This window comes from Montipora foliosa, unplaced genomic scaffold (assembly GCF_036669935.1).
Source record: "Montipora foliosa isolate CH-2021 unplaced genomic scaffold, ASM3666993v2 scaffold_406, whole genome shotgun sequence".
Lineage (NCBI taxonomy): Eukaryota > Metazoa > Cnidaria > Anthozoa > Scleractinia > Acroporidae > Montipora > Montipora foliosa.
The window spans coordinates 195,001-205,000 of NW_027179708.1; the positions used below are offsets into that span (position 1 = coordinate 195,001).

Sequence of the window (10,000 nt, forward strand, 5' to 3'; positions counted from 1 at the left end):
GGAAAAGCGCTTCCATAATTCACTAAAAGCAAAAGATTCGTGATTTAACAGAACTTTGGCAGCGCTTATTGTCGACGCAAAGTTTGGACTGGACTGAAGTAAGCTTTTCGTTCGCTTGAAATAGATATATTTACGCAGGATGAATTAATAAAATGCCTGCAAACGATCAAAATCCATATCTGTTTCAGGTTCAAGGAAATAAACTGTATTGTAGTCGTCAAATTCTCTGCTTAACTTGCCGAATGTAAGCTTGAGCCCTATATTATGAATTGAGACAAGATGAAGACAACTACGCAGCTTCCGTGTCAAATCTTCTTTTATTCTGAGAAGAAAGCGGCTCCTTTGCACACTCATGTGATTTTCTTGAGTATTTTTATTTGCTATTTCATCTACGATTTCGTGATGATTTGACCAAAAACGTACCGTTGATTATCAAGCTAGCCTTACTACCCATCAAACTCTGTACGAGTTATGTTCCTAAATTTCGCATTTTACGAGCTCACGGATTGCTTACACGTTCTGAAAATTGGCTGTTATTTTCGATGGTTCAAACAAATTCTCGGAAGAAATATAACCATTCTTATCCGGCTGAGATGCTGCCGTTACAAATTTAACTTTAAAATCACACTGACAAATTATGCATTCATCGCTCAGTGTCTCCTCGGTGCCTCGGTTTGTTTTGACGGAAGTCAACCTGTGTTAACAAGGTTATTTTTTTATTGGTTAATTTGTTGATAAGGCGTCAATCAGTGCATGTCAGAAAAAGGTGGGCGTTTTTCAAAAATGGGGGGTCTTCTTGCAAAGCGTTCCCTCAGTCTCTTGCCCCAACTTTCGCGCGGCCAGTTTGGAGAAAATCGTTTGGGTTCTCTTCTTTCGAACAGGAACGCTTGCCACACAGGTTAATATTTTTGTTGAGAATGGTGTCTTCGTGGAGTAGGAAAAACAATCAGCAAAAATCCATGGCCAGTTTTTTGGCAATTTCATAAAATTGTACAGAAGGAGCAATTACAAGTCGAAAAGCCCAACGCTAAAATTAAATCTATTTTGGAGTGATAAGTAATCCCGAAGCCATTCTAGTACATTTTTTGAGGTACGTAAGTGAATTTACCAGATAGTGACACCACGCTCCGCTTTATATCATGGATTGCATTTATAAGAACGAGCTAAATTTGTCCAACATCGGGGATGCACTGCAATTGTCAAAGTGACTCTAAAAATAGCCGTATTTGTCAGCCTCGTACCATGGAAACGAGCACGGTGACCCTCCTTTTTTAATTACATTTTTATCATCTCCTTATGCGAAGTTTCATCGGAAATCTATGACAAGTTCTATTTCTAGGGAATCGCCTTAAGGCCCGGTCAAACGGCTTCAACATTTGCTTCAATATCCGTTTGATTTTGTTGAACGATGTTGAGTGCTGGGATGGGCAAACTGTTTTAATTTCGATTCAACTTCGATTCAACATGTTGCAACACGGTTGAAAGGTGGGTGGGTGGGGGGCAAACATTTTAACGTCGCTGTTGAAGAATTTAATATAGGGAGCTTAAGCACGCGCGTTTTTGAGACGCGGACGGCAACCGGAAGCGAGCTGTTTTCCCCTTTAACCTGTTTTCACACAACCACATTTACATTGCTGAGTATCTTTTCTCCATTAGAATGATTAGTATGAAAATGTGGGAGACACCACTGTCCTGGCACGCGACGTTTTCTCTTCCGGTTGCCGTCCACGTCTTAAAAACGAGCGTGCTTAAGCTCCCTAATGTTGACTGGGCCTTTAAACTCCCTATTTAGAAGGTCATCGCAAAGAAGAGGAGATAGGGAGGAAAACGTCACGGAAAGAGAGCGGAGGCTACACTTAATTCGCCTGCCGAGGTAAAACGCGTAAACTTGGTAAAAGAGGAGAAAATAGTCAAAAAATCTTAGCTTAAAAGGCAAATGGAATCCTTAGAAAATTTGTGCCTGACAAAATATTATTTTAAAGGTGTTTTAAAGTGAGCAAAAATTTCGTGGGTGTTTCGACCGTCAAAAATTAAGTCGAGTATGAATCGTTTCAGCGGCAGAAATCGCCCGTAAACTGTATGAACAAGACACTTTGCTTAGTAAATATGAGATTGTACCGATTCAGTGTAAAACACACAAAATGCTGATAAGCCAGGGTCATCTAGCATACTTTCTTGATAGTCTTCTCGCTTATTGTTTTATTAACGTTAAAGTTGTAGTTACAACTCACGTTAGTTGCATTATTATTATTTTTTGTTATATCGTATGGAACTCTAAGACCTTCAGAACTCGAAAGCCTGATGGTGATGACTACTGACCAGTTACTGTGACGTCACAAAAACGTATTTCCGCGGTGCCAATAAAGTGGCAATTGAAATTCGTGTCATGCAATTTTGGTCTAAATTTATACTTGTGATTTCAAATCGAACTCGCACGGCACGCTCATCACACGTATGATTTCAGACCAAATTGCACTCCACTCGGTTCAATTAACATTACTAATCAATTAATTGATTGATTTTTCAGCATCACTTGCAACATTTAACGCAAACCGGACCCCGTGTTTCACTGTACAACTTATATAGTTTGGCCTGACAATTAATTACCCTATATAATTTAACTCACTAGGAAAAACAAAGATCTTCTCTTGGTCGAGATCAATAAAATCGCCAAAGTATGTATTCTTTGGTTTTGTTTGTCGCGAATATTGAACATGTCAGTGCTTGGTAGTAGGTTATAGTTAGCCCACTTTCGAATCCAACAGAATTAGCAAAAAATGGCTGTGGCAGTTTCGTGAAAACAATAGACCTTATTCATAAATGGCGGTCACATTTATAATTCTTTTGTCCACGTGCAAATTGGCCTACCAAGCCTCATTTTAGAGCAAGAATTCTTTTCAATTCACTGTAGGGTATCGAGTATCGAGGCTTGGTAGGCTAATTTGCACTTCGACAAAAGAATTATAAATTGACCGCCATTTATGAATAAGGTCTATGAATGAGTTGCCAGTAATCGGATCCCGGTTTATACGAAGAGGGTTCTGGGATCTCCAGGGGGCAAACATTGCAAGTCGCTGTAAGAAAATGTGTGGCGAAAACTTAATTCGACATCCAAAAAACGATTTTCGAGACAGATCAACGCTTTTCTCGACACACATTTATCAGAAATCGATTTGGGCAATGTTGATACATGGCAAGAGTAAGTTTTTGATTGAATAACCGTGAAATATGAGATAAATTTTACTCGGATTAACCTTGCACGCGTGAGCGGATCCCATACAGTATACATCCCTCCCCGAGGAAGAACGCACTCCCCTTCCCATCTACCAACAAAAATGGGCGCAAATCCGCACACTGTTTCGTCGCATCAATCGTCTTCACGATTGGTACAACTTTCGTTTGTGCGATCTGCAACCAGCAATGATGGTGTCCCATTTGAATGGCATCTTTCGGAATCAGCGAACTGTTTTTAACTTGTCTTCTGGTTTTCTTTTGCGAAACCAAGAGACCGGGGACTTGAGGTATTATCATGCCTCTGCTAACAATCATGTGACCTTTCCTGAACCCTTTGTCATCGCACGAGAAGTAGATCTGCAGCAAGTACGCGAGGCACTGAACAACCTGGACGTCTTGGAGTGGGCGCGACAGCAACGCGACAATACCAAATGGGTGGTGGAACAGATCACCAACATCACCTTTTACGTCAACAAGCTGCGCCGACATCCCATCGGTTGCGGTCGACAACTCCCGCCCTAAAAAAACATAACCGGAGACTCCAAGGTTTGGTTCGGAGTGACATTAATGGGACGTTATACCAGGAAAACTCGTGTTTCTTCCAGGAATGGCCCTCAGCAAGGTGTACCCTCCACAATTTGGAAAAGGCCGCCAAAGACTCTTTTGAAACGTATCGTGCCGCCCATCTGGTCGATCAAAATACCCAAACGTTCAAAGGAGTACAACTGGAACGACCTGTCTGATCTGGAACGCTTGTTCAAAAAGAACATTTTTGTATATGCGTTGGGACCCGTGCAAGTGGATCAGGATGAAGAGGCGAAGGATGAGGAGGACGAGCACGCAGCGAAGCTGATTTATCACTCCTTTAGTCAGTACGAGGGTACGGTCTATTTGAACTTGTACGAGAATCATTTTTCGTACATTTGTGACTTGGCCAAGTACCCGCACTCGTATCAATGGGCTCGCTGTGGGAAATTTTGGAAGACGGGCTTCCAGTTAAATCGACACGATAAAACCTGTGAAGGGAGCGTCGTCCACACGTTCCCTGGAGGTGTCTACCGACCTGCTGCCTCTGTCTTTGAACAGTTACAGGGAACAGGGATTGAGGTGACCGAACGTCTAAAATACTATCCTTATTGGGCGACGTACGACATCGAGGTCATGCTCGTATCTCAACAAGACTTGAACAATACGGAAAAATTAGAGTGGACACAAAAACATGTACCCCCCAGTGTCAGTATTTGTTCCAACGTCCCCGAGTTTACGGAGCCCGTATGTTTTATCGGTAACGGCAATTCCCAGGAGTTGTTGGCTGAGATGGTGGTGCACCTTGAGAGTATCAGTGCAGCGGCTGAGGCCAATCTTATGGAAGGTCCTGAGATGGAGGCGCTTTTCGAATCCACCGAGCAAAAGCTGGAGGAACAAGAGGAGGAAGAGGAGACAGAGGAGGAGGAGGAGGAGGAAGACGACGACGACGACGATGACGACAAAGGGACTCCCCCTAAGAAAAAACCCGTGCCGCCCCTGTTCAAACTGAAAGCCAAACTGGAGGAACATTTGGCCCAGCTTCCTGTCACCGGGTTTAACTCTGGCAAATATGACATCAATGCCTTGAAAGCGTTCCTGATGCCCATTCTGATGGATGATCTTAAGTTCACCATCAAGAAAACCAATACCTTCATGTGTCTCTCCTCGGAGCGTCTGCGTTTCTTGGACATCCTCAGTTTCTTAGCGCCTGGATTCAGTTACGCTAAATTCTTGAAAGCCTACGGGTGCCCGCAGACCAAAGGTTTCTTCCCGTACGAGTGGTTTGATTCTTTAGACAAGTTGTAACAGACGTGCTTACCACCTCCCGAGGCGTTCCATTCCACTTTGCACAACGAAGACATCTCCGAGGAAGACTATGCGTACTGCCAACGGGTGTGGCAAGAACACAACTTGCAAACCATGCGGAATTTTCTCGAAAGGTACAACAACCTGGACGTGGAACCGTTTTGCGAAGCCATCCAGAAGATGAGTGATTTCTGGAAAGAAAAGAACATTGACATGCTCAAACAAGGCATCTCCATTCCAGGAGTCACCCTCATCTACCTGTTTGCGACGCTACCACCTGACACCTTCTCACTCTGTTCCGTAAAAAGGACAAAGACCTGTATTATACCTTACGGGATAATATGGTGGGCGGCCCAAGCATCATCTTTCACCGCTACCACGAGAAGGGAAAGACCAAGATCCGTCAGGTGGAGATGGAGGCGGTTGGACGAGACCCCAAGCCATGTCAAGGAGTCCTGGGCTACGACGCTAATACGAGAAGGTATCATGCAGGAGATACCCACCGGACACTATGATCGTCGGCGTGCTGAGACCGGGTTTCGCAAAGAATACAAACGCACCTCCGAAGAAGCCCAGGAGTGGATGGAGTGGTTGAACTTTTCGCGAGGGCTCCAGCTACAACATGAAGCCAACGGGAGTGAGAAACTAGTGGGATGTCGTGGACGGTTACGATCGGGAGCGTGGCACGGCGTTATCAGTACCACGGGTGTTATTGTCATGGTTGTCGTACGTGTTTTCGAGAGGATACAATCCATCCTACGAAGAACAAGAATTGCGCCAGACGACCGAGGCTATCTCGATCTACGTCCAAAAAGTGTTAGGAGAGGGATATCTGGTGGAGATGTGGAAATGTCAGTGCGTCGACAAGTATTTCGTTTCAGGTGAAAGTTTGGAGTTTAGTCAGTTGCTCACTCCAAAATTCACCTGAGCATGTTTTTCGCAGCGACTTCAATGCTCAGGTCTTAATCTTTGTGCGGGCTAGTTGTTTTGGTAATGTACTGATGACATGACAGTTGAAATTTTAAAGCCTAAATTTCAGACCCGTTTTTTTTTTTTTATAAACACTAGAATGTACTTTCATTACCACATTACATATCAAAGCGAGCAACAGTTAATTCTTCTGTAACATGACCTTGAGCAGGCGTTATTCCCATGCTGGACAGGTGACCAAATTTGTGAATTAACCTTACTTAAAACTTCTTTCTCTCGGGTTATATCTTTTATAGAAAATCTTCATTCAGCACAATTACGCAAGTTTAAGAAAAAGTTGAAAGTGAATGTTATCATTCATCCGGATACAATTCAAGTGAAGCAATTTATAAATCATTTTCCGGGTATAACTGTTATTTCAATTTTAAATATCATGTGAGGCTAGTATTAAACATAACTAAATTGTTGGCATAAGCTTTTTTCATTTGGTGGCTTTTAAAGAAACCGGTGGATAACCACCTGAAAGCGGTCCGGCGCGATGTATTGCTTTATGAAAGCAATACGAGTCCGTTCAACTGGCCGAGACCAGCTTCTGGATTTCCAAATCTTTGATCAGCTCTTACGATAAGTGGGCCCTGGGTCCCACATGTTTTGGCTCGAACAATATCCATGCTACTTGACCATGAACACAGGCTACATTGCTGATTTTCATAGCAACGATCCGCTCGGCTTCGAAGACTCGAAAGACTTTAGGCTCTCGGTTGAATTTTCGGGATAGAGATACCTTCATAGTTTAAAGGTTTTTGTGATAGAGGAGGGGAGGATGACAACGTTTCTCCATCTCAAACCTTAAGTAGCTACTAGCAGTCCAGGATTGTTATCAATTTTGATAACCAGTACCAAAACAAACCATTAACCAATCACTGCTCAAATTCTCGTCCATATGACATCACCAACTGCGTGAAAATTCAATATGGCGGACGATAGGGTACAACGCGGGGCAAAGAGGAAGGAATTTTCAATGCTTATATGACAGTGAAATGCATAGAATGTGAAATGTTTGGGAAAAGTTATTTCGAGGCATTATTTTCAATACCTAATCTAACAACTGTTCCGCGTGAAATAACACAGTAAAGCAGACGACAACAGTTACGCTAAAATGCACTGTTTATTCTTCGATACTGGGCATGATATTTTCATCAGTCATCAGTCGGCTTCTTTTTCTTGGGAGGCGAAGCTGGGGCATTCTGTATAAAATAAAAATGAAACAAGAAAAGTAAGTAAATAATTTCGTTTTTGAAACGGCTCTTAAATTCAGTGCCGAATGCACAGGAAGCGATGGTCCAACGAAGGGGAAAATTACGTTTTATTTACACGTTACGACATTGATATTGCCAAAGCCACTGAAATGACTCTCTGTATGTGTGTGTACGGCTTAAATACCAAAAACATGTTACCGTACGAACGTGTTTGTAGCACGTCTTTGCACAACTTCGAGCAAAATTTCAAGGATCATTTTTTTTGTTCTAAAGTAAGAGAAATGTATGATACTTTCAAATGGGCTTTAGTATTAATTTCTCTAGAACGTTTAGACAGAAACAAATCATTCAACCAAATTTTTAAAAAAAAGTGTAAATAAAATAGAAATGAGAGTCCTCTTAATGAATACGAAATAATGAAGATGCAAGAAACCACATTCGATGAATTAATACAACAAAACTCCAAATCATAAAATAACCAAAACAACAATTTAAACAATTAAACATCCACTGTATTCGGTGATTTAGCCAAATGAAGTACCCTCTTAGTTACCAGCCCCGTGATACTGTGTTGGTGTTTCTTACATGTACAAAGTATTTTAAGTTTTGTAATATTTATTATATTTTGTCAATGACAATCTTTCTTTACTTGCCTCTTTATGCAATAGCATGACATCATCAGATGTGGCAGAGAAATCATCTAGGAGATGCTGTTTCAGTCTTTGCTTCTTCCAGTCTTTTGGGCCATTTACTGTTAATGAATTTTAAAATAAGTATGATCAAGTAACAACATTCATAAAAATGTTCAATTAAAATTAAACCACTCAATTATGCAAGTATGCAAGTACATATGTTGTCAAATGTGTTAGTTGATCATGAAAACAGTCAGCCCACCCCTCCTCTTTCAGGCAATTGACTCTAGCTCAGCTTGCTATATAGTGAGGATATCAATGACATCACCGATTAATATTAATGTGCCAACTGGAGCCTTATTGGATGCCGAAACAAAGGGTTCTTTTGTTTGGTGGTTGGCTTTTTTAAATATCAAAAAAAATTTGATGTCAATGTTTGTAAACAGATATCTTCCTTATAAAAGGAATTTTATAATTATGAAAAGCAGTCCCCATTAAAAAGCTGTCAATGTGAAGAAAATCTGATCCACAATCTTTCATCAAAATATATTTTGTTCAATTTAAATGCAAAGTTGAAAATCCATAGACTCCGTACTAAAACAAAATCTCCATATACACACACACACACACAAAGGATTTCAAATTCCAGGGAGAGGAAGGGTGCAGAAAGACCAAAACACTCAAAGAAACCTCATTAGAATTTCCAGATTGGTGAAGGGGTGTCAAAATGCACCTTTTGTGGGGGAGGAATGGACATTTTATGGAACTACACATTGAAGAAAAAATCCTGCTAAATATATCTCAAGGCTTTTTCTAAAAAACAGTTGTCAGGTTTAATTAAGCTACTGCATAATTGTACAAAATGTTAATGTTCATAAACAAAAAGGAAAAAAAAAACATTTTATGTTTATTAACACAGCTAATAGATAAAGAATGGTTCTTCATGCATTTCAGTCACTCTTCAGTCCTAACAATTTCGTAATGATTAAAATAGTCCCATAATGGACAAAAATCCTGCTTGCAAAAAATATTCAAAGTCACAAAATGTAGGTGGTAGGATTCATAAATTATAAATTGTGGCATTTGCATTACCTTGTTGCAAGCTTCTCATCTCTTTGCAAAACAGCATCATGCATTGGTACCAACCTCTGTATAACACACACATGTCAAGATGCAGCATGCTTATCTTTGCACCCAGTCCAAGTGTTTAACAAAACCTGATCATTATCTATGGCAGTTAGAATGTCTCCTTCTGGCATAGCAGGGAACCATTTAAAGAGGATTTCATGTTATACTGACGACCCGGATGAAGTTTTCCATAAATATCCACTGCCATTCTGCTGCGTGCAATTGAATGCATAACCAGGTTGGATCCAAACATAATGGAACTAAAGTTGTGTTTTGCTACACTTTGCAGGGGATCAACGGCCATCACTTTTTTGGCAGGCATTGTTCTTGCGTCACTAAAGCGTTAAGCCTTCCACTGTACTTTTCAGAATTGATACCAAAATAGCGTTCAAAATCATCCTTGAATTTATTTTTAGGCCTTTCAGTCTTTTTCGACGCTGTAGAGCCACAAAATCTACACAAGTTTGTCATTTTATCTCCTGTGGGCATCAGCATCCGCCATCTCAACGCCTAGGTTTGTAGGAGTAAATCAATCAAATATGGGCGCCATTATTAACAGCACATCGCAAATCAAAATACCCCCTTGCACATTTTTAATAGATCGTGCACAACAGCAAAAACACGTGAAAAGTCAAGTAAAAGACTTGAAGATATCGACATTTTTTTTGCAAATGCTGGAAAAATCTACAAGTGCCGTTCATCTAACGACAAAGTGGAAAACGTACCTGACTTTGGGATCAAATTTCATGCACTGTCCCACTTTACAGTTAACATTTCCAACCGTTCAACCCGCTCTGCCACCGCCATCTTTGACAAAGGCGAAGAATGTTCCTTTGTTGTCCATATCGAATAGAATTTTGGGTAGATAACCCAACTAGTTCCGAACAAAAAACGAATAAAGTGAAGTGTATACAAAACCCTCCGATTTCTGCAATGGCCGCCATGTTCTGACGTAACACGGTTATCAAAATTGATAACAATCCT

The 10,000-nt window shown here is 40.9% G+C and overlaps 1 long non-coding RNA gene across 1 annotated transcript; it reads right to left on the reverse strand.

The window, feature by feature from the left end:
* Nucleotides 1-7,151: 7,151 nt before the first annotated feature.
* On the reverse strand, nt 7,152-9,941 carry LOC137988100 (uncharacterized). The gene is made up of 3 exons (XR_011120741.1): nt 9,742-9,941; nt 7,910-8,007; nt 7,152-7,244 (listed from the first exon to the last, which is right to left on the reverse strand). It is a non-coding gene; the product is annotated as an uncharacterized lncRNA (long non-coding RNA).
* Nucleotides 9,942-10,000: the final 59 nt, after the last annotated feature.